This window comes from Euwallacea similis, chromosome 7 (assembly GCF_039881205.1).
Source record: "Euwallacea similis isolate ESF13 chromosome 7, ESF131.1, whole genome shotgun sequence".
Taxonomy (NCBI): Eukaryota; Metazoa; Arthropoda; class Insecta; order Coleoptera; family Curculionidae; genus Euwallacea; species Euwallacea similis.
The window spans coordinates 5,900,817-5,926,984 of NC_089615.1; the positions used below are offsets into that span (position 1 = coordinate 5,900,817).

A 26,168-nucleotide genomic window follows, 5' to 3' on the forward strand; every position below is an offset into this window, starting at 1 on the left:
CTGTTCTTTTCAACGCCTTTCTGTTCCGCACTAGAAGCACGAGCACTGGAAGTCATGTTTGTGTTTCGCCATATAATTCAATTCTATGCATAGGAAGTTAGTATGCAATAAAATTAGAATATAGTTTAAGTGTCGTTAAGCCATTGCATTTACATTACAAAAGCCGAAATCGTTCACGGTTTTGCCTAGTTAAACAGTACCAGATTCTCGTTGGACCGTGTCGGAATAAATTCACCTCAAGTTGCGCTCGTGAAAGACTTATTTGTAAACAAAATAGTTCCTGTTGTGGCAGATTGGATTTCAAAATTCACATGTAGATGATCCGGCAACAAGTACTAGTGATATTTCCTAAGAGATTCTGGGAAATGAAACTGGAAATCTGTGAAGTATTTCGGCAGCCGCTTATGCCGTGTGCCTCTAATTCCTCTTCATTCCTGGAGCAATCGGAAAGAAGTTATGTTAACATAATAATTTAACTCAGTACTGGTGTTATGAAGATTTTTAATCAAACAAGAAAATTTCTAACAATTGTTGCGTAAAAAAACTTAATAAATACGAAGTCTGATAATAAAATTCCTCGGAAAAGCATTGCTGTCCGCTATATAAAGTAATTTACGTCGAACTATCGCTCTTGCCATGACCTCGTATGTTTCTCTTATTACTCTGATTAATGAAAACAAAATTAACTTGTCACTTGTCAAACTATAGTTGTCACCTGTCAGTTGAACAAGGTCGTTTTTCCTGTCGGGCACAAAAATGTTTCAACAACGCGCTAACAACAAATTCTGTGTTAAATTAGGTAAAAGTGCAACTGAAACTTTAGAAGTGCTGAGGATAGCGTATGGCGAGTATGCTATGAAGAAGTCTGCAGTATTTGAATGGCATAAAAGATTCAAAGAAGGACGGGGAAACATGAAAGATGATGGAAACTCTGGGCGTCCGAAAATTTATCGAACGTGTGAAAATGTGGAAAAGATACATTAATTATTGAGATCTGATAGACAGTTGAGAACGTGGATTATTGAAGAGGAGTTAAGTTTAGACAGGGAAACAATAAAAAAGATTTTGACTGAAGATTTAGAAGTGAGAAAAGTGTCTGTGAAGATAATTCCGAGAATTTTGACTGACGAGCAAAAGTAGTGGAGACTTGACATTTCCTCTGATCTTTCTTCCCATTTGGACGTTTTTGATAGAGTAATTACTGGAGATAGAACTTGGTGGTTCTAGTACGAGCCAGCAACAAAAGGTCAGAGCATGCAATGGAAAACAAAAGATTCGCCAGGACCAAAAAAACGCGAATGTTACTATCACAAATCAAAACCATGCTTGTTTGTTTTTTCCATCGCAAGGGCAGGCAGTAAATCAACATTGTTATTTAGACGTGCTGACAAGGTTACGCAATGCTATTCGTAAAAAGCGCCCCGAACTTTAGCTGAGTAATTGGCTCCTTCACCATGACAGTGCTTTAGCACAGGATGCACTAACCATTCGTTCTTTTTCGGCTAAAAACACATCGCAAAGTTGGACCATCCGCATTATTCGCCAGATTTGGCGTCTTGCGATTTTTGGCTTTTCCCAAAAATAAAAAGTGCAATAAAAGATCGCCGATTTTTTAATGTGTCTGACACTCAAAAGTATGTAGCCGGAATACTAAACAGCATTTCGGAAGACGAATTCCAAAAATGTTTTGAACAGTGGTAGCATCGTCTAACAAAGTGTATAGCTGCTCAAGAGAAGTACTTTAAAGGCGATCATAGATATTAGTTTGTATAGATGCAAATAAAGTTTTTACGATTGATTTTCACGATAAAGTTTGTTGCGAGAATTTTATTGTCAGACCTCGTACCTTAACATCTTAAAACGTCTCGTTACTTGAATCGAAAACCCAAATTCCCGAAACAAGGACTTCGCTGCGAATATTTCAGCCGTCCGTCCCTCTCGATTTAACCCCATCATTATATTTATTTGGCAATTTGTGCCTGATGGGCTAAAAGCTCTGGATGCGACTATCTCGACGTGCCCATTACTTTCAAGAATATTTCGAATGAGTGAAGGCACTGTGCCGATGCCAAATTAAACGGCTAAGACGCATAGAGAGATAGCAAAGTGCACCGGGTTCGTTATTTATACATTGTGAGTGTTCTATTTCATTAAGTAAATAATTAGTGATACTAAAATTAGATGCGTAATATTGTAGTGAATGGTTGAAAGGCGGTTTGATTCGGATGTGTCGACGCTGAGGCACGGCATGGATTCAATCTGTATCCTCGTTTTGAAGAAATGTTGGAGTGGTGACAGGCTCGACAGTTCGGTTTTGCTTGATTGTAAACCGCATTTCTTATTTCCAAAAGTAACAGGCCTTTGCTAACGAGCAGCTGCTCCAGGATTATCTTTCAAACGCAGAAATCACTAAGTCTTCCGAGAAGGCTTTCAAAATGAAGCAGAGTGCTCACACCTGTAAAACACCACATTGTTCAATTATCTCTGATTTTCTCGTGTGTGTAACCGATAAGTCAGTCCAATCTTGGAGTTCTATAGAAAACCATTGTAAAGCAAGTACCTCTGTCATATTTTTTTAAATTTAGGGGTGGTTAGGACGGTGATGTTGCACGCTATTCTCAGTTAAAGCTAACCATGTACATATAAACTTTTCAAGTAGAAGTGGAAATTAACAGTTAACTAAAATGTATGGGAACAGTATGCCTAAAATATGTGAAATGTTCTGAAATTCCTCTCTTCAGTCATTGAGGAATGATTGTTTATTTTTACTTAAGTCATGTCATCATTCCAAAAGATTTTGTTAACAAGAGTTTTCGTCCGAGCGCTTAATAAAGGGTGAATGTTATTCTCAGTTAGCTTTAACTGAGAATAGTGTGCAATTCCACTGCTCCAACAACCCCTATTTGTCCCTGAGGCGCCAGTCCCGTATAAAATGAAAGAATGTGTATGAATGTACAATTCGCCTCAAACGTGTAGAACATATTTACTATGAAGGTATGGGTCTCACATTTATTCAATCTTCACACAACTAGAAACCAAATACCTAAAATTGCTATACTTTAAAAATAGTTTAACATTTTTATGTAAATACAGGGTGTAATGTATTATCACAGAGATATTTCAGGGGACGATGGTACCCTGCAAAAGAATAAAAAATGCTAATAGACCCATGATCAAAAACGCACCATTCTCGACATACAGGAAGGTAAAGTTTCACATTTTTAAAGGATATATTCAACAGTTTTTATAATTTTGTTTTCCTTTAGATTTATTTTTATTTTAAGAAATTTGATTAAATGCTACGGATTACATCAGATAGTTGATAACTAAGTCGAATGATTTTTTTCCTTTCTTCCTCTACATTCTTAATTTGCATCGAGATATTTTTGCAAATTTTACGAAAACGGTCAGAGATATGAAAATACTGTAAGAGGTCAAAAAGTTAGAGAATTTATGAAGGAATTTAAATTCAGTATCAGAATTCATACAGGGTTTTACGAAAAAAAGATATAAAGCATAAAATAGGACATGACCCAAAAGACATAACATTTCGTATGTGGTCACCGGCGATTTTGACATTTTGTTGTAGAAGGTTTTAAAGAAAACTGGTGGATGAAATTTCAGAAATTTAACTCAAGACATACGTGACAACAATGTAAAATATGAGAAAAAATGTGCCACCCTGTATGGAGATCATGACGTTATTCTAAAAGGCTTTAAATAGAAAGTACCTTGCACAAACAAAAGGATTTTAAAAACGGCAAGTATGTCAATACTCTGAAAAGAACATATTTCATATTTAGATAAATATCATATTATTTCGTGTGGTGCATCGGTACCGTGGTTCGACCGATGACCTGGATGCTTGCAAAAAAGGGTATAAAGTTATTTGAAGGTTTGGAGGCCATCAGATCTTTGTTTTCGTTCGCCCTACGACTTGTACCTTTATGTGTATTTTTTGGTACCGATATAATATGACTGGTTTTTTATATGGTTTACAACTTCCCATATAAGATTATATTGATGTCTTTAAATTTGCAGTTATTTTGTATTACTTTACAAGTCTATCTAAGGCATCTATGAGCTACAAGGAATAAATATTTCTTAAAAAAATGAACACCCCAAAAGTATTCGCTGTGTAGCTTGAATTTTTTGCTACAATTTTAGACGAAGAATATCGTGTCAAAATCCTATACATTAATTATTTATTGCTACACCCTGTATAGAGCTTTACCCTAAACTTAAATTGATGACGCAAAAGGCTTTCAAAACGTATTTTAGCTAACCCCGCTTCTCCAATTCAAATTCCTTATTCAAGGTAATTTTCCCCTTTCTGTTGAGACTAAGATGAAGCTTAAAAAGTCTCAGATAAAATGCATGGCTCTGCAGCCATCTATCACAAGGACTGTTTAATAGCAATGTGTTCCAAATTGAAATTCTCTAGGTCCACCTTCATTTTTTATTTTACGGAGCGTTTTGATTGAATTCGAGTTTCAGCAGTTACTCAGATTTTCATGTTTTCTTTATTAGTTTAAAGAAAATCCAATAATACACGGAAAAGGCATAAAACATTAAATTTTCACTGGAAATACGTGAAAACTTTATGGAAAAATGCGCTAATCCAGAAATTAAATTAATGCCGACAAGCGGTAGGTAATCCCTTTGGGCTTTAATACGGATAGCTTAGTTTTTCTAAAAGGAATCCGAATTTCTTTCCTGAGATACTTTCTAATGCATTTTATGTTTTTTCATATTATTATTTTAATTTTACACAAACGCTTTTAAACAATTTGACGCCTCGTATAACACTCAAAACGTCTTTAATTTTCAAAGTAACCGGTGATTCTTATCGCACGTTTCAAGCTGCAATGATGTATATTGTATATTTAAAGGGCTATCCTTTCTCACTGCAGTTTATAACCATGTCCACTCGTGCATAACACTATACTTAATAAGTTTTCGGTTTAACTAAGCAAAACAATTTTTTTTTAGAAATTCAACTTTACTCATCAACATACTCTCTTTCAAAAGTGATACATTCATTCCAGCGTCCCCCTAACTTTTCGATGCCTTTTTTTGTAGAACGATTTGTCTTTGCTCTTGAAATAGGGCTCAATTTCGGCAATCGCTTCTTTCATTTCAAATTTATTTCACTGGAGTATCTTTTTGATGTCTACAAAAAGCCACTAGTCGCTGGGGGCCAAATCTGGAGAGTAGGGTGGGTGAGAAAGCAATTTAAAGTGTAATTCATTCAATTTAACCATCGTTTTCATCGACTTGCGACACAGGGCCTTGTCTTGGCGGACCAGCATTTTTTTCTTTTGTAAATGAGGCCGTTTTTTTTTATTTCTACACACAATCGATCTAATAATGCCATGTAATATTCGCTATTGATAGTTTTATTTTTTCTAAGATAGTCGATGAACAAAATACCACGTGCGTACCAAAATACGGTTGCCATAACCTTGCCAGCTGACTTTTGAGTTTTTAGTCGGATTTGACGATTTTCACCGGCTGTTGTCCATTCAGCTGACGATTTTTTTGGTTCGGGTGTGTAGTAGTGAATCCATGCTTCGTCTATATTCACATACTGACGCAAGAAATCCTTTTTATCTCGCTTGAACAGCTCCAAACAGCGCTCTGCAAATGCGGCACCCACTTCGAAAGCAACTTAGGCATGTTCAAATTTTCGCGCAAAATTGCAAACACACTACCTTCTGATATCTTTGAGGTGCCAGCTATCTCGCGCAACTTTACGGTTTTTAAAAACTATTTTGTGGACTTTTTTTAATGTTTTCTCGAACAACTGTCGCTTTTGGACGACCAGAGTGTTCAGCATTGTCGGTGTTTGTACGACAGTATTAAGTTTAGCACACCAGTCAATAATAGTTTGATTTCCATGGTGCAGAGTCTCCATAATGCTCTTATCGAGCCAATATTTGGCTTCAACAGTATTTTTCCTCATCAAAAAATAACTTTTAATCAACATATGAAATCTTTTGTTTATCCATTGTTTTGAAAATTATGGGTCACGAGGGTCACCGTAACCTGTAAGCTAATTGTCAGAATGTCATGAAATTGTGACACATATCATATGGGTCTGTCAACAGTGTTGCCACATATGTGCCAGACCGGAGATCTATTAAGCGATGTGTCAAACGTTGCTATCCTTCACAATACCGTATTTTTTAGTAATTAATGCCAGGGCATACTACTTACAACTCTGTGTCTTTAATAGCAAAAACCACTTAGCGATTCTCTTCCCAACAACGGTACGTATTATGTAAATTCCCATCAGAATAACCGTCTCTGCCAAAACGATGTATATTTCTCTTGATGTCATTTGTCGCCTTAAACGGGCACAATTCAACTTTTTCAGCTAAATTATAATTTCAAATTAGACGAATGATGTTAAGCGCCATTTATCTTTGTAAAAGTTTTTTTAATGCTGGTTGTCGGACATAATCGATAGTGATCGAGATAAACACAAACACACACTGTATAAATTAATGCATAATTTATTACAGTGGACAACTTGTTTTATATTCAATTTGTGCGTTTTAAATAACGATGGGCTGGTCGTATTTTGCCCTAATTGGAGAGTTGTTGGGTCGGTTTGGATTAAATGCGCCATGCCTAAATAATGGAAATTTGCAGTGGATTCGATTGTTTTTTTTTAATTGCCGGTTTTAACGATTTTTGCTCTTTTATGCAGTAGCATTTGTTCCGCTCACTGTGAATACGACTCAAATAGACTACATTAAGTCGTTTAAGTGACGTTTAAATTCCGTTTCCGTTTCAAGTATATAAATAAGATCACGAGAGAGTTGTAAAACAAAACTGTTATCCTTTTCGTGATTCTTTTCGGTTGCTTAATTCAGAAAGGCAGAAATAATTCCCGGAAGATAGTTTTCTAGCAGTGACATGAATGCGGACGATTACTCGGTGAACGGAGGAAATAAGTATTTTCTCAAATCATCGGTGGGTTTATGTTGCTCTATGAGTGTTACTTTCCAATAAAATTTCACAAAAAAATAACAAAGTTTGTTCCTATGACCTGCTTCAGAAATGCTAAATCGGAAAATTCAGGAGTCCCAGCTAAACATCACTTACCAGGCAACATGAGAGGCGTCCCTAAGTCCAATCTATTCCGTTCATTTATGGCAAAAATTGTGTATAGGAATGTGAATCTTTTTTTTTTTTATTGTTTAAAACCGGACTTTGTACATTCAGGGCAGTATTGCAGTTATAATATGCGACCCCGTAGAATTGACTGAAATAATCTAAATGCTATTAGAGCACATGCCTGCTGGGGGAATGTCAGATTCACACACAAAGTTACTTTTTCTGTGACCGATTCTTTGTTTTCCTTTCAAGGCAATAAGAAGCTTCAATCCTTTCGAGATTGCTTGCCGTGATGCAGAAGTTCAAAAAATTCTAGCTAAAAGCTAACATTATGGTTTTATTACACAACATTATTAATGAAAGAGAATTAACGTCACAGGTAAACTTCTAGGAAAATCTGATTTTGTCCTTTCACTGAGTTCGAGAATTGTAATTTCTCGATTTTTAGAGATAAGCCCCTCGATATAGACAGCAATCTTTTTTCAAAAAAGCGATTGCCACCGTCAGTTTTAACGCGTTTATCACTAAATTCGAGAAAATTAGAAATTTCATAGAGTTATAACTTCTTTATTTTTAATTATACACCCCTCGATGTCATGATTATTTTCAATAAATTTATCACATAAAAGCGACTATCATTGTCAGCTTCAACGTAGTTATCACAAGGTTTGAAAAGATTGAAAATTTGGAAAAATTATAGCTTCGTTAACTTTATAGATAGACTCCTCGCTGCGGCGCTCATTTTCAAATTAAACATTTCCTGTAAAAACGATTGATACTTTAGGTTTTGCTGCAGCTGCGACTCATTTTGAGAGAATTCAAACGTTCGAAAAATTGTAACTCTCATTGTCGATCTCGATTTCAATCGACAGTGACAAAGAGACTTTGGAAGCAAGAGGTAGAGACACAAGACATGTTTGGTCTATGCCTGATAAGAAGGTATGGAGTGAGGAAGCCAAGCATCTGAAAAGTCATTACCTTGTACAATAAACAATTTTTGTTTCCAGTTTGAACGATATTACTGTAAAAACATCCAGAGGCAATGAAACAAAGATAGGAAACTTGACGCCCTGTAGCTAAGCAGTGAACCATTTGCGACAAATGTTAATATGAGTTTTTTTTCGTACCTGTACTAGACCTGTCCCATACACAACATCAACTGATGGATAAAGCACCATGTTTGGTACAGATCGTAAAAGCTTCAATTTTGTGAAATGCACGTCATGAAATCGAAATTTCTTTAAGCTACAGTTCTTTCAGACACTACAGTTCTTTCAAACACTACAGTTCTTTCAGACAAATTCCAATGTATGGCTCACGATGTAATATTTATTAAAATACCATAAATTATTAAAAAATAAAAATGTGCGGTTTAATTTTACGTTGCGAACACCAAAGCTGACAATGCAATTCACTCGAAACTGAATTTCCATTGCGAATTTATGAAGGCGATTGAGCCTTTATGAAACGCCGAAGTGCTTCCTTGAAGCCTTTAGTTATAACTTGAACTTTTTGTCCAATTTAGCGAAAATATTAGGAATCATCCGAAAGATTTTTAATTCGGTTTGGCTTCTGATCGATGAACTCTCATTGCAGTTTTTAAGCGTTTTGTAGCATTTTCTATGGATCCTTACTCTATGGAACTGTTTTTATTCGATTTAGTAATGTTTTTAATCTGCAAAAAAGATTTTGTAAAAATCTCTTAGATGTTTCGAGGATTGATTTTGAGACTCAAACGATATATTCTCTGTAATTGTGTTGAGTCATTTTTGTCCGCCTTGCAGTTTTACCATTGTTCTCAGATTAGATTTTTGGTTTATATGGATACCAACTTTAAGAATTTCGCATTAAATTTTATTTTGGTTACATGATGAGCATCTAAAGGATTATTTCGGAAAAACCTGAAATTAAGATAAATTATTAAAATATCAGAGGCAGATCGTAGATAACTTCATCTGGTCACCTGTTGCCGGACAGATGTTGGCGGGTAAATACCAAATGGCTTAATCAACGCCCTATGTTTACGGTTTGCCACCTTCTGCTAGTTTTTTAATGTTCACTCGTTATTTCTTACAGCGCACAAATCATTCAAGCATCCGGCTAATTTAAATCTTGTTTTAACCAATAAACGAAACAACGTCTCGGAGTCGAGACATCTTGGAGTCTCGGGTCAAGCTTGATGATAACATAAAAACCCATATTATTATGACCACATAAAATTATATGCAATTGTTCAATTTAATTGTAAACCAGTGAAATGGGAAACCAATTGTCTAGTCACTAATGAACGGAAGTAGTTAATAGCCATGGGATTTATAAAACGTTCACAATGTTACCTGAATATAGACAATGACAAAAACCAAACAAGCTTGCCTCATTACGTAAACAAGCTAATGCAGACGTAATTTTTTGGTCTAAAACCCGTATTCGTTATATGAATTTGAGACAAGAAATTAACCCAGCTGCGCCCAAGAATAAAGGCAACCAGCTTACCCCACGTGTTTTCTCACAGACAAGAGCGGACGACCCCCGTTCGAGGTTTGAAAAGTAAAAATTACGGGTCGCTGCAAACGTCCTTATCTGTCTCACGCACATGGAGTCTCTTGTAGCTCAAAGATGACAAAATCACGTCTTAGGCGTAACATGAGGGATGATAAATAATAACGCGGGTTCAACAAAAAGGCATGATGGTTAAATCGAGACTTAGCTGCAATTTGTTTCACAACTTCCTGCAATATTGTTGCACTGATGATTGTTGCCAAAAAGAGATAAATTAAAATTTCCATAGTGTAGGATGGCTTGGCAACGTGCGAAACGATGGAAAATAGTAGACCACCAATTCCGGGCTCGCCCACGGTCGATAATGGATTTAATTTTTAAAAGTGCATTGTTACGTTGTGGCTTTGCACCTAAAACTCTATGAAATATCGGCTTGGGAGTCGTGTTTGTTGTGGAAGTTTCGGCCATAAAAATTTCGAATCAGTTTTGCATAAACGAGGGTTTTGGTTTTTGTTTTTCTCGTCTCTATGCGGTTATAAATTGTCCTGGTGTGGCTGATTACGTCCCTGTTGCCGTCAAGAGTAAAATATAGATTTCGCTGCAATAAAATAGATTTGATGTAAATTTGTTCTATTCGTTTAAGGTGCATTGTTCATGTTCTCTATTTACGAAAGCACCTCACGCACTAGTAAGGGCTGTTCAGGTTAGTCCAGGTTAGCCTAGGTTAGCCCGAGGTCGATCTCTTGCTCAAGCACACGTAACCCAGTGTTGTGCACGCGTACTGATCAAGAGGTCATACATCGCTTTTCATTTTATATTAGTTTAAGTAAAATATTCCCACTTTAACGCCTTATTTTTAATGTAGTTTTGGTGTTCTTTAATTCTATTTTTAAGGGTCTAGAGGATTCGCCATTATAAAATTTCTTACATTCACAAGGAATTTTATATGTGACATTTTTTGTGCTTCATTTTCCTTTTATGGATTTTGTAGGTCTTGAACTTAGCGCGTTTTATGCTCGAAAATTGTTCGCACATAAAATTTATTTTTGTAAATCTTTTTTTGTGAACATTATCAATTCCTCATTAATTTTCCTTAAAACTCCTCATTAATTTAATATATAACAAACTTGACTGAAAAACTTAATATTTCTATGCGACACAACAATACATTCAATCAGCAATAATCAGTTCCAGTGCCGCCTAAAAAGAAGGGGGTGTATTCACTCACAACTATAAAGCAACAGTTACTATTCTATATTTAAATACAAGTAAATAAATAGAGTAGTCTTACGATTCTATAACTATACTGTTCAATAAAATATGCCATTTTACATACTACATACTATTGTAGTAATCCTAATGTAAGATATATATTGTGTTATCGGTGGACTGATGAATGGCCCCACATGCTGCTCTTAGCGAACTGCACAACGAATTCTTAACCTAATTCAGTTAGCTCTGTCGATTCCTAGATGGCGGCACGCAAATTTTTCAACTGATACCGTATTGAATATTTTATACAAATTTTTTCCTAAGGACGAGCATGATATCCAAAACGAATATTCATTTAACCTAATTTAGTTAGTTGTTCCGCATTTCGCTCATTCCGTGCATCAAAATTAATACTGAAACGTACCCTACAGGCACATTAGGTGGATGTAATAATGTCGGGGCATTTTAAAAGCACTCGCACAACATTAAAATTAATACGATACATTTTCGTCTGTCCTGCTTTATGCTTGCAACTTTATCACTGTCGCGGAAATGATGCTTTAAAAAATGACCAACTGTTACTGCTTTTGTATTCTTTTAAGTAAGATTGTAATAAAATCAAAATATATTACATGTAGCCTTTTTCCAGGTAGGTGTCTGATCAACGCTGATGTGGAAAGAGTTTCATTGATCATTGCCAGATTAACATGAGTTTTATGTGAGTATGCCTCTTTGTTTTGTAAGATTAAAAAGCCAATATTGTTCTCGGTTAGTTACTAAATAGATACACAGGGCAGCCGAAAACTTTGTTGTTGTGGGTTACTGTAGTAGCGCTGAGATAAATAGGTCGAAGGGTATCGGCATTTCATTATTGATTTATTCTATTTAAATATGGATTAAATAGGCTTTAGAACTAATCCTCGCAAAAATCATTTGAACACTACCGGCTAAAACATGAAAGGAAAGTTTAGTACGTCGTTGTTCCCTATTTACGAGCTTGAGTAAATTTGCATACAGGATGTTCTCGGAATATTGCAACGCCATTGTTAACACATTCAGCTCCGTCTGCTTAAAGAAGATAAAACTATCTGCATTGTTTGCGAAAGTGTGTTTTTCTTTATTAAACAACTGCTCATACACTAACTTTGTCTAAAGTTTTTCTGTTGCGTGTTTCTACGGTCTAATCTTGAGAAACATGCCAAAACGTTTTGTTAGGAAATAGAGTCAATAATTTCACTAAATTTATTTGCTGCATAAACACAATTTTAACTTTCATGAAGGTGGTCTCTCTGAAACGTAATAGGAACGCTAAAGTTAATAATTTGATTTGAATTTTATTAGCGTATTAGTCATATAACAATTTAATTTTCCCAGTCATAAAAGAAGAAATATGTTTCGTTTATACGGTTTCATAATCCCAACCCTACAAAAGTGCGTATAATAAAATTTCAACTTTAATGGGGAAGGTAATCCGGGAAAAATATAGCAGATACTTTACGGTATATGTGTTTGATTGAAATTGTTGAAATTGAAAGATTATAGTATATTGCAATACGAGATGGAAAATGTTTCATTACTGTCGAGAAATCATCTTGAGATAAACAAAATTTCGGTACAGAGATGAAAATTCCCATCGAGAATATATACTATTTTATTTCCAACCGCGAATTTCTGAATAACATTTAAAAGGTGCTTGAATATGTTTTCTTGCTTTGTACCACGTAATTAAATTGGAATTTTATGGAATTAAATTAGAATTAGGCTCTTCAATGCCTATCTAAGTTTTTCTTCGTTTATTTTCCTAATAATTATTCAATTTGAGTTATCATTGTTCATTACACGTATATTAATGCGTAACTGAACCTAACACGCTGAAACCGGAATGGTAAGTAGACGACAATAATACGACATTTTCAAAATTATTGCCGGGAAATTTTCAAAAATGTTAGTAAAGTCACTATTAAGTTTGGGGTTGAAAATAAATGTGGTATTTATAGTCTTTCCCGTTTTAGTGAACTTGGTAAATAAGGACATAAGATAATCAAAAAAATAAAATAAGGACAGTCAGACACGACAGTGAAATAATTTCCCCGTTGAAAATATCCGTTTTTATAGCTCTAACTTTTCGTTCAGGGATAATTCTTAATATTCCGATGGAGAATCATTATGATTCTTCCTGATTCTTGAGAGAAATATTTGCCACTGCATGTCTAAAAACATTTCCCTCAATAGTTTGAATTTCGAAAACTTTTAGTCCCTCCAAGAGTTCTTTTTTCCTATTTATACCTTCTTTAGTTGAGTTTTTCCGTACTAGGAGATACTCTTCCAAATTTTACATATATGAGGGCCGCGGATAGCACCTTGTTAACGTCAAATTTTAGTTTCTAGCTCTCTCATTTTCCATTTTTCTCTCAGGTCTAAACTTTCCTCTATCTGTCGAGAATTTTTCGGTGGTGGCAATTTCCTTATGTCCATCTGAATCTTGTTCTCTTTACTTTTCGGGTGCTCCTACATCTTCCTAAATCCTATCGCCCTTCTCTTTTATTGTTAAATTTCAGTTCCTAATTCCTTTTTATCCTCACTTTACTTGCACATGAAAACCAGTCTAGATAATTGAATTGAAAATTATTATCTTGTAATTGATTTTTACAAATAAATAGAAAAATAAATTGAATATAAAGAGTTATTCTATGCCCAGGGCCGGTCTTAGCCAGTCTGATGCCTGGGGCGAAATTTTGAACCGCCGCCGTCTACCCCCAAAAAAACTCCCGACCAGAGGAGTTTTTTGGGAAGTCCGTTGTCCTTCCTGGTCTGCTGCCCTGGGATGGTGCTTTCAAGGAACTGGAATGTTAAAAACAAAATAGCGTTCCATTGAGGCGTTGATATTGTATTTCAACGATGTTCCAATTTTGCTCGTCCTATTTTATACAAATTGGTTTCAAACTAAAAGAAGTACTACAGAAGAGCAACATTATCCCAGCCCTAAATAAAGGTCACAATTTGAATAAACTACAGAAAATAAACGTGTTCGAGGAAAACTTCGTTCGTGGGGTATGTTGACTTACGCTTAAAGAAGAAAGACACAAACAGTACTCGGGGGGCAAATATAATACGACGGGACATATTAGGCATGTTTATTCTAAATTCTTTCCACTTTCGAAGACGAAAATCGTATGCACGAGACGGAAGAATGCAAACAGAAAAGTTTGCAGATTTGTTTTGCCCAGGAATTTAATAAAATACTTTCCAACAGGCACACGAAAAAGATAAAAGGGTTGATATATGTGTTGGATTTTATCTTTTACTTGGATTCGTCCTGGAAACTATGTATGTACCGTACATTACGTACATTTGTCATCCAGGAAAACTTTTTACCTTGAACTCGACTGCAGGGGCGTAATTAGTGCGGCCGATACATGCGGAGGTATACATGCAATATTTGCGATAGCAGTAATTCAAATAACTCATCAAATTAGAGCTTATCTAGCCGAGAATGGCTACAAAGAGGAAATTCGTGCCACAAGGTTTTCTAATGCATTATTACGTTTTCTTATCTGTGCAGTTCATCCAAAATGACATTTTTTCCCATTATTTGTGCCTCTTTACATACATTTACACTTACGAGGATAGCGGGTGCATGTTATCAACTAGAAAATGTTTCATAAAATCCGAGGACTGATTTTTTTTTTGGCTTACTATATGTTGCTTTCCCCATTGATTGTCCTTTTGAGAATATTTCCTGAAAGCTAGTATTGAACCGTTTTTATCTAAAAGCTTTATACATGAAATTGTCTGGCGCACGTCTCAGTCTTTCAAAGTATCCTTCTTTCAATGCGTCTTGATCCATTCTTACACCTCTGAATGATAGTTTTAGGTTGCTTTATATGGTAGAGCTCTCACAATGAGCCCAGTCAATTTTCAACCTTTCCTGACGAACTCTGTCAGATGATGAGGAAGTTCTTACTGTAGTTGAAGATCGTGTTTTAGGTCGGTGTTAAAATTTTAGTGGACTCGTATCGAAAACGAGGAATAAAACTAGACTAACTTCATTTGGATAGTAAAAGGGTCATCTTGGCTTTCTTAGGAACAATCGGGGGACAGAAATATTTTAAAAACTTTCGATTTCATCTCACACGAGAATCTGTGACTCGGACAAGCAAATGATTGCATCCTGACTAATGGAATAATACACTATTCCAGAGAAGACTCTAGAAAGTGTTTTATCAAGTCCTATTTTTATTTTGTAGTTGCACCGTTTGCCGTTTGTCTCTTAAGTTTTCTCAAGCCCGGATCTCAGATCGCAAGTATTTAAACATCTTTGCCAAACTTAAGCGAAATGAGCCTTAATTTTTAAGTCTCATATGAGAATCGCTCATGTGGGAATGGCGCCATTAAGGTTCAGAAAAATGATGTTTTGCATTTCCCGCCGCATGCCCTCTTTCATGTCACCTGGTCTGAACCAACATCACGAATTTTTTGGTCATGAATAATGCATATTCTCCTCAGGAGATACACACACTATACATGAGAATAAAGAGAAGAATAATTAAATCGTTTCTGCATGTCTTCATTATTGAAAGGATGGTCCACTCACACTTCGCCCGTGGCCACTCAGGACTTCCTTGTCCCACATTTGCATTCTAGGGCAATCTTATGCTCATCCAATTATACTCCTAGTGATACCGTAATGTTTTACTAGTTTTCATCAAGTAAGTTAAGGTATTCTAGGAATGTTCTGATTGCTTAGCATCAAAGTGTTTGTAATCTTCATCTGCATTATAGAGTCCTGACCTGGCACGTTCTTAGGAAACTTCGTGCAAATGCGAGAAACTAATCTTGAATTCTGCACTATCAGGTTTCATTCTTACATTATTTGATTTTCACGTTGTTTAGGCCTATGTAAAAGTATCAGCAATGAAAGAATTCTATGCACACTGGTTTGTACCGAATCAGAGTGTCCATGAGATCTCAAGTACAGCTGATCAAATATAGGAAGAGAGTTGGGATTTTTTCTTGTTGGCACGAAGGTCAGGGAAAAAACGTATTTGGATGACGTCCTATGATTCAATACCTACTTTATTATCACCGACACCGTTCCAGTGCCTTCTATGGCCCCATTGGCAGTCACCAACAGATCTAGCATAATTTTTAAATATGCATGTCTCTTAGAAGGAATAGAACGAACATTTTTTAAGTAGAAACATTGAAACAATCGATTTTGCAATGCAAAAAGGGTGCAAACCAAAGACATTAAGCAACCAAACCAGAAACCAAAAAGTGATTTATCTTGTTACGTTGTTACGTAGTACGGTCTAATTAGTTTTTAAATGAAACCAACAGTGTCGACTGCAGGTGTTAATCGGTATTGAAATGGGCTATTTGCAACACTGTTTTGAATTAATTAGCGATGAATCGCTTTTTGCATATATTTGCACTTCGGGGGGGCTTAATTAGAACTGGCGGTTCTTCGGTGCGCTTAGTGAGTTCATTTGCTTAAAAATCCACGAACTCTAACCATAATTTAATAGAGGTATCGAGGTATTAAATCAAAAACAACTTTAAAATAGACTTTAAGTCAGTGTAAAAATTATGCCTCCATGGGGTTTAACTTAACACTTGTGATAAGGACTAATAGATCAAAGTACTGGCAATTTTATCTAAAATATCATTGCCATGGAAACTACGAAACTAACCATTGATTCGGTCTTATTTCATCGTTCCTGTGGAAGTTATCCTGCTGGTAAAGTTACCGAAACTTTGATGTTTAGGCGCTAAGCGCCGAAAATCAAAGCCCGGGTAATTTTACCAAGAGAATAATTTCCTGCAGATGAAGTTGCTTTTATTCTGTCCTATTATTCCCAAGAGTCAATAGACCAATATTGATAACTTTATCGAGATCATTTCCTCTAGAAACTTCGAAATCTCCTGGTTGGTGCGCACTGCCTGAGATTTTCTACTCTCCTTCAAGCCAACCATTATGTTCCAGGTATTATATACTATCCATACCACATTTTACTTCAATCCTTATTACCAATACTCCTCTTTCTATTCCTCAAAATCTCTCTACCCTTTTTAACACTTATAGTGCCCCTTACGCTACTCTATTAGGAACCCTCTTAACATGGTCTCCATCTTTAAATTTGTGAGAGGAGATATTGGTCTTAGCTTGGGTGCAGTGCTAAAAAGGGTTGAACTAGTAGAATTACGTAGCGAAACATGAGTCATTTTCAGTCAAATGTTTAACAACGTGACACATGTCCACCAAATAACTCAAAGGACTGACCTCAAAGAATATATGGTTTACTTTCGGTGGACTACGATTGGTCATTGATTTTGGTATGAGATACCTAAGAAAAGTTTCTATTTTTTTATCATTGGCAGTTTGCATTCTGTCTATTTTGAGAACACATAGTGTTTTATTATGTTGTAATTGCTCATAGTACAGGCTCGAGGGTTAATGTTTAACAGTTGGAGCACTGCATTAGTTAGCTGCAGTATCGGTTAAGTTATTTTAGATTTAGTCCACCCTTCTACTGCTCATTCCATAGTTATAGGTTGGTATAAACGCGCTGGGTGGCGGTATCAGTCGTGGTGTCGATAGTAGTCACGGTGGCGGTACATGTCAGCACATACAGGACCGTGTGTGATGGCCTTCCTGAAACCATATTTCGAACAATATATTTTTTTAATTGTAAATAACTCCCTATGCGCTTTATTTGTATATCGAATATTTTTGTACTGCGTTTTACTTTTTTGATCAATTTCTCATTAAAATTCTCCTTTTCGTTGGCATTCTTGTCATGAGATCAACTGGAGACCCTCGGTCAAACTTGATAGGATGTGTCTGACCGCCACCACGTTCCAGAAAGCAGCTCATTGACTGCAGACGATTTTCGACAATAATTTGTGTACGAGTTGATTTGCTATGTCTTACCGCCACCGTGACCTCCACCGTGTCCGCTACCGCCATCGACATAGCGCCGACGTGAGTCGGTTTTAAATTAAATTTCACTGGATGTTCTTGGTCCTACGTTCCTTTGGTTTTGTCACATCAATTTATTGTCTTCTAGAAACTTCTAGATCGTTTCAAGTTGATCTTCAATATTTCAGAAACTTTTAGAATGCTGCTAAATGATTTACTTTAGTTTTGAATGTTCTGGATATTCTATATACTTATACGAGGCATTCACTGAGTAATTTTCTAGATGTTATAGGATATTCCCGGTATGTGCCGCTTTTCGAGTATAAAAGCAGCTTTTAGAATGTTTTAAGCTGTTTTAGATTGTTTGAGAAGCTTCTAGAATCTATCTATGAAATCCGTGATAGAGAATCTACAGTTAGGAAAATAGCTGTTACAAAAAAAACGGAAACACTCAGTGATCTGGTTTTAAATAAGACTAAAAGGTTATTCTGTAGGTCTATATCTTATATAGATATAGATGGCCGCATGTTCAGCAGGATAAATTCTGCTTAATGACTATTTTCCCCACGAAAATTCCATGGCTTTAGACTTACTTCTCTTGGTTGGTGAAAAAGTATGGTGTCTAAGAATTGAGATTACCTATTATCACAAAGCACAGCTCATCAATAATCTTGGCTTAGTAATTTTTCACAATTTATCAATTAATAAACATAATTTACTTTTTATTAAATTCTATCAACTAAAAACTCATCAGAAAAGAAGTATTTTATTGCCTTAATTGCTAAAAATGTTTTTCCACTTCCTAGATATAAGTTTGAACTCTTCAAAATTGAAGATGAGGCTCTCGTAACAATCTCGTTATTAGCATGAACTCTGTTTCTAGGAGTTTCCATGTAGTCCAGACTTTTCAGCCAACGGCAAAAAAAAGTCGCTGGGATTTAAATCGGGTGATAATGCTGGCCAAGTAACTGCAGAGAAATTTTCAGACTCTATATATGTCTGCCTCCTTGGACGCTTAAGGGAGTATTAAGATCCTTATTGAAAGCTTTAAGAAGAGGTACATCTTCGACACACCCTGTATACTAAAACTCATCTACTCCCGTTAAATAATAGTGCAATTCAGGTCTGATTTAATGGCCGGCTAATGGCTTTATCGAGCGTCAAATAGATAAACATTTTGATACCAAACCGTCGGAACAGTAACGTAGGGTCAACCAAACAAGGGTGCGGAGGGTCTTCTTATCTGAATACTCAAGGCAGTGGCGTACCTTGGCAAATTAGGCCGGCTTAGCTTCCTCAAGCCCCATTTCGCTGCAGCTCAAGTGTAATGTCTCTATAAACGTTTTGTTATACTCGTGAAAGAAATAATAAAGGTGTTTCAAAAAGTGCCCCGGCACTGCTTTCGTGGTCACGACTCAGCACCAGGTTTCTTCCCCTTTTTGATTTATGAACGTGCCGCCCAGTTTAATTTATGTTCTTGCGTAGACAATCTATTGTGCCAAACGATTAATGCGTACCACTATCACTTTTATGGGGTTGTTTGAAATATGGGTGGATTTTTCGAATCGCGCCTCTATTAATTATTATTACGGAAATTGAGTGATCAAGCTGGGATTCACTTTGCACCCCCTCGAACGCCAACGCAAATTTATGCGACAAGTAATCGGACTCATTTTTTCCCTATAGAGCAAAAATAATCGGGCTTATATGGACACGCACAATATTCATTTAATCCTGACTGATAACCATCGACGTTGGAAATATTACTTTTATACCTATGTAATCGCTCTACAATTTGTATGCCTATTTACTGCTATGACGTTATTTGCATGTCTGTTAATGGCAACAAAAGAACTCGTATGGGTATTTTAAGTCAAGTTTGATTAATTTAGATCTGATTCAATGTCATGATTAATATTTATGACAGGTTAATAAGGGACCAGAATAAAATACCCAATTAATAGTTGTGTTACTATTAATAAGATTGCGAATTGGGTAAAAAAGATCCGGTTTTCTTTCAGCATAGTGAATACAATTAACATTATAGTTGACAAATGTTAGTGCTAATAGCCGACCTATTTGCGTTAAGTAATATTTTTTCAGCCTCATTTCTATTCTATTATATGCGCGTCGTTCATAAGCCGCTAGCTCTTTAAGTTAGTATTAAGAAAATATTTTCGATTTAGTATAATTTAGTTTTAAAAAATGCGTGCACTCGTGATGACGTGTGCTGCTTTTAGAGTTCACGTGATCAAGAGTATTCGGCGAAAATATAAGGTCGATATTTAATGAAAATACGTTTTAGGCGAAAGATATCTTATTTAAAATTCAATGAATATATAGGTAAGGTATAATATTACATTGTATAACAAGAGTGGATAGGATGGCCATATCGTTCAAGGACAAAGGTTCAAGCACGATGCCGAGGGCGAAGTGCTCAATCGTGCAAGAGCAATATGAACAATCACTCACAGTTAAAATGATTTGACTAGATAGATAATGACTACTAGATAAGATTAACTAGAAAGATATCTGTAAATGGTACATGTTTAACAAAAAGTTGATGACATTGCTGTTGACCGAAGACGCTTACTAAATAACCAAAAATGGTTTAGAATTAAGGCTCGTCTTCATAGAAGCAACATTTATCGTTTCCTAGGTGGGGCCAGAAATTCTTCAATGAAGCAGCCGGCGTTTCCAACATTCTCAAAAAAAAGTTGAGTTTTTTGTAGTTAAAAAAGACGGATTTTTCTTTTCGAGTTTCCGTGACATATTTTAATAACACAAAAAAGGTGGCCAGTAGAGATGGCAAATAATTGGAACTTTTACAAGGGAAAATTATTAAAAACCGATAAAAATAATTTTGTATGGCTTCAATCTATTAAAAGGGAAAAATATTTTCTCTAATATGCCGGCATTCGATTATGTTAAAGCTAATACATAATTAAACTGAATCAGCTATTCATTCGTGTGAAAAATTCTGTTTAGAATATTTGAGAGTGTACAACTCTGTCTATTGATTTTACTACGAATCAATACATAGTGAAAGTGAATACTTTGAAACGGGCAGGGAAACCTAAAATAAGGCGAAACAGGTAAAATATTTATACTTTTATTTATAATGACGTTTGGTTCGACTCAATTTCAATTTTTCACTCAGCAAGTTCAAGAGAAAATTATGCTATTGCATATGGGCTATTGAAACTAGAGCTATTTGCCTAGATGTTACCGAAATAAATAAGTTCTGTACGTTTTAGACGGATTGTTTTTCTTTTCTTTTATTTTGTTTGGATTAATGCGTCACATACCAGTAGAGAAGCGCTGGAACTGTCTACTATGTTGGATTCAAATTAACTCAGAATATTATACTACTGATGGCACTAAGGGCTCGGGTAAAGAAACCCTTGCTAACATTTCGGTGGCAAATCTGTTTTCAGAACAAAAACATTATATAAGAGTACATGAATCATTCTGAAAATTCCTGAACTCAAACGGTTAAAAGGTTGATTTGACGTAATTAATCAATGTGTTAATTAAGCGTGTTAATCAGTGATTAATCATCTCACCTAATTTAACCTGCCTTGATTAAAATTTACTCAAACAAAATCACAAAGAAGAAATGAATAAACAAAAAATGTCACATTTAAAATTCCTTGCGAATGAGATTTTGATCTTTTTAAAACAGATATAAACAACACTAAAAGTATATTAAAAATAAAGAATTTCATAAGTCAAATATATGTCAGCGTGCTTTGAATAACGGTCACAGGATTGTCAGAATGTCATGAAATTTTGACACATCATATGGGCCTGTTAACAGTGTTGCCATAAATATGTCAGACCGGAGACTTATTGAGAGATATGTTATAAGATCGGAGCTTGCGGAAGCGTACCACAATTTCAGAGAATAGAAAATCTTAGAAACGCATTTAGGTACGCTCCTGAACTTCCAGTGGGATAAATTTTATTTTAAAATCAAGGTCTCTAATGACATGCAGCCCCTCTAGAGATGCCTCTGAATTTTTATGTTTAGGTTCGGTCAAAAAACGCTAAATAGTGAATATGTCTGGATTAAAACAGCAGCAAGCAGTGGCCGACTAAACGGCTCGGAAAATTGTTGTATCCTAAATACACAGAAAAAAGTGATGAAGTTTTGTATATTTAGGTCTGCAAGTAATTTTCTTAGCAAACATCAAATAAATGCATTTAAATTGAGAATATGGGACAAATTGAAAGTGTTAGAATATTTATTTGTTTTAAGTATTTTTACCTTAAATGTACTGTATGAGTATTAATCCAATATGAAAATCTTGCGTTCTCAAGTATGTAAAAAAGTACTTGATGCAAGTTGAAGCTTTATTTTAATACCATATTCATTAAGTGTAAATGTAAGACAAGCTACAACGAAGAAATTGACCTCAGTTCAAAAGAATATATCATCTGGCGAATGTATGAATGCACGAATACTTAATATAATACATTAATATTTAATTTAAGCTTTTACTTTTTATTGTGTACTCGATACCCAATTTAATTTCTCCTTTTAATTTTTTTTCCTGACGCCCTTGCTTTTTGATAAGACTATCAAATTTGTTTTCGAAAACCATGGTAATGTGTGGCAATTTTTTACTTTAAAAAAGAAGTTGTCCTATGTATAGCGTATCACAGAACTCAATATATTTTTTATTTATTTAATCTAGGAAACATGGCGGCATGAGTTTGTGGTTTGTTTCAATTTTTATCCTTTTTAGATACGCTCCTGTTTTTTGACATTTAGATTTTTTTTAATTTCCAATGTTTCAAGGGTATTTTAGGTATTTTTCTGCGTTTAAACTGAAACCATAGATTATCAGTGGCGTACAAAAATGTTAGATTTTTTTGGTTGCAAACCAAAATATCAGGTTCCAAAAAAAATTTGTTATTGGTCTTTAACAAATACAGCTTTACTAGAAGTTTAGAAATTGCTTTAAATATTGCAGAAATGCAAAAATTGCAAAATTTTTCAGAGAATGAAAATAAACAAGTTTAGTTGTTTAAAAAACATAAGGATGAAAGTCCCCTGAGCTTCCTACATTATTTGATCATATTAAGTTAGTAGCTGTCTGGGAAAGCTGCAATGTGGGAAATGATGAAACTGAAAATGCACTGAGGTCTGATCCTGACAATATGGAATCATTGACGAAGAGGACCAGGGAACTCTTCTAGTAGATTATTGGGCACATACTGATTCAAATGAGTCTACATCCACCGATGGAAAGGATGCAAAGTAATAGAAAGAAGGGATGCTATCTACTTAAGAAAAGTGAGAATTCCGAAAGAAAAGTATGAAAGAAAGGAAAGTTCAGAAAGATTTGGAAAAATTAAAGTAGGGCAGGTTTTGGAATAACAAAATCCAAAAAGTTTATGAGTTGTGAAGAAACGGTGCCAGAGCCAAGAAAGTTTATGGTGGCAGATAAAAAGCTATATTTTATTGGACAGAAATTAATAATCATTTTTCCGATATTTATAATCTAACAAAAAATGACAAGTTAAAGAGCTTGTACAATTATGTTTTAGAATCGGGAAATGATGTTCTCAACTGGAAAAAAAAATGAGATAAAAATCATATACCAAAAAATTGTTTCTTTCCCATTAATAAAGTGACTTTTTAGTGACACAAAAACAGACTTTATCTTTGTATTTCGATAACTTAAACGTTTCTGAGATATTGGATCGATGGCCGACTTATCAGCGACACTGTATATTTCTTCATACCCTTTTAAAATTATCATTTTTGGAGTTAACTGGTTTGCCCTGTGATCGTAATTATATTTGGTGGCAATCTCAATGTTTTTCAGATATTTTGATACCATTATTTATACAATGTCTTCAAATTTTAACTAATATTTAAAAACGGCCACTTCCGTTTGCTCTCCATTTTATCTCCCTCACAATTAGAAACTCAGGACCTCTGTTTCAAGGTTTTGGGAAATCAATGCCCCTTAAACAATAAAGCCTCTTTCACTCAAAGGGATTCGCTCTGTAAGAAATTCGCATTAAAAGCTCCATATTAAGAGCCTCCGAACGCTCTCAATAGCTTTGTACCAGTGAGTAAATACTTTATCGCTTTTCGAGCTTTGAACCGTCTAGATAAAGTGAAAAGTCCCTGTGTAGTCGGATAATTGGTTATTTCTTTTATTAACATAATATCTCTTTAATTCTCTTTAATAAGTTTTCGTTTGTTGTTTTTTTAGTAATATTTAGTGTAATTGAGTTCATAGTTAATATTGGGTATTTCTGTTCCAGGTAATTGACACAAACTGTTAAGTCGTGCCCGATAGTGGTAAGTTCTTGAGAGTGGAGCGGTGGAGCAATCGGGCATAAAGTTTAACATTATAAGACAGAGACATGACATTAGATCGTTAGCCGAAGATTCGTGTTCGAGCTGCACTTCCTGCAATTACGCCAAAACGGATAGAGCGCTTTTTCGAGGAGGTCGCAAATTGCGGACATTACGTTGCAACAATTAAACGATTACAATGGTGCACTGGAAGAGACGGTTTGCTCCATTTAAAGACTCAGTACTTTATTTAAGCATCGTTCATGTAACTTAATTTAACGTACTTGGGCCCTATTAGGGCAAAAAAACTGTAATTTCTTGAGTATTTAAAGGATGCTGATTGAATCAGTAATTTTATTGTTTCCCCCATCCTCCATCCTTTTGAAATCAACTTTTCCAACGATTATGTCTCTCACTTACTATCTTCATTTCGTTTAAGAAGTTTCTTATGCCTTCAGCGTCACCAATAGGCACGACGTTATTTACATCTGATTAACGATTTGCCCGATTATTCGCAATTTTTGTCGGATGGGTAATGACGCCAGTTTTCATCATGTGAAGACAAACGAAGTTTTAATTATCAGATGATTCCGACTGCATTGCGTACGGCCCAAAAATGAATACTTGATACTGCGGTTGCAAAACTAAACTTTGTTAAGAAACGGTTATTTAATGATGAACATATTTAAAAAGGCGTAAACTAGGGAGTACTCCATAAGAGAGAAAGTCAATTAAATTACGTTCGGAGACGAAATTAATTATGTACGTTTCTTTGCAGCCTCGTTTTCCACTGGGCTATGAATATCGCTGCGGCAATAAATTTGCCACTTTTTAGCCATGTGACATAAATTATTATTTCTGTACGGCCAGTGTATTTTTGAGTGATACTGTATCTATTTTCAAGTTAGTAAGGACCATTTTCCCCTTACTAAGGCTAACAGAGCGGGAAGTGTTTAACACAACGGCAAGTAAAGTGTCTGTTATTGGCGGATTGCTAAGGTTTTTCCAACAATGCATTTACTCAGATATAAATACCTCACGCGGAGGTCTGTGGATAGCATCTTCTGTTTATTGTTAGTATAATTGCTGTAATTTTGAATGCATACTGCAACAGGATTTCTTTTTACATTTTTTTGAATGCACTCTCAATACACCTGAGGGACTTATAAAATTAACATCACACTTTGGAATATTACATGATGAATTATGTACAATTTTATCGTAAAATTCTATTTTATCCCGTAGAGAGTCCTCGTCGTACATAGTATTATTTGCTATTGTCGAAGACTTCTAGCCACGGCATCTGTTTAGTCTTCGAATATACATATGTACCTTGTGTATACGCTTTATTTACTAGTAAACTGGTAAATGTTCCTCATTCAAATTAAAAAATCACAACTGATTGACGCTTTTCGGCGTTAAGTGTTATGAATTTGCAAAGTGTTTATTCATGGCGATTTTGAAATCTAATATCGTTGGCTCGATGCAGCATGCTGAAATCGTCGATTATCATCGATTTGTAATAAAAAATTATATTTATCTTTTATTATTCAAGTTAATTTCTCGATAACTATTGTGTTTAAGGGAGTATGTGACATGAAATGTTGAGAATTTTTGAAACTTTTTATTGTCCTAATGTTTGCTAATTTAGTTTTGATCTATTAAAATTAACTTAAAAATTAAATTTTACTTTTTATATGAGAAGTTGTTAATAATTCAATAGAAGAAGGGACATAATGATATAGGAGTTCCTATCATTTTTTTGAAATTTAGTTCGATGCATTATCCAGTATTTTACTTGTATCATGCAACGAAAAATAAAATACCTTTTATTAATGTCTCAACTGGGTTTTATTCAGAAGATTAAGGACTTTCGAAAACCTATTAAAAAACAGATCAGTACCAAAAAAAATTAAGGCGATGATGGTTCCAAAAATTCAAAACATCATACTTAAAAACCGGTGTTTTGTAGAGGACAAAAAGTGTCAACGAAGAAGTGATTTATTTTTAATCTTCTCTTCCCAAAAGTTTAGAATAAAACAAAAACAATTTGAGAAAATCTCTGTTCTTCTCGATTATTTCCGGAACAAG

General features: G+C 35.1%; 1 protein-coding gene and 1 long non-coding RNA gene across 5 annotated transcripts in view; both read left to right on the plus strand.

Moving 5' to 3' along the window:
• Rbp6 (RNA-binding protein 6) overlaps nucleotides 1–26,168 on the plus strand; it is a 371,923-nt gene that overhangs the window by 29,942 nt on the left and 315,813 nt on the right. The window lies entirely within an intron of this gene.
• LOC136410057 (uncharacterized) lies at nucleotides 1,868–24,425 on the plus strand. The gene is made up of 3 exons (XR_010752212.1): nucleotides 1,868–2,115; nucleotides 11,486–11,554; nucleotides 24,044–24,425. It is a non-coding gene; the product is annotated as an uncharacterized lncRNA (long non-coding RNA).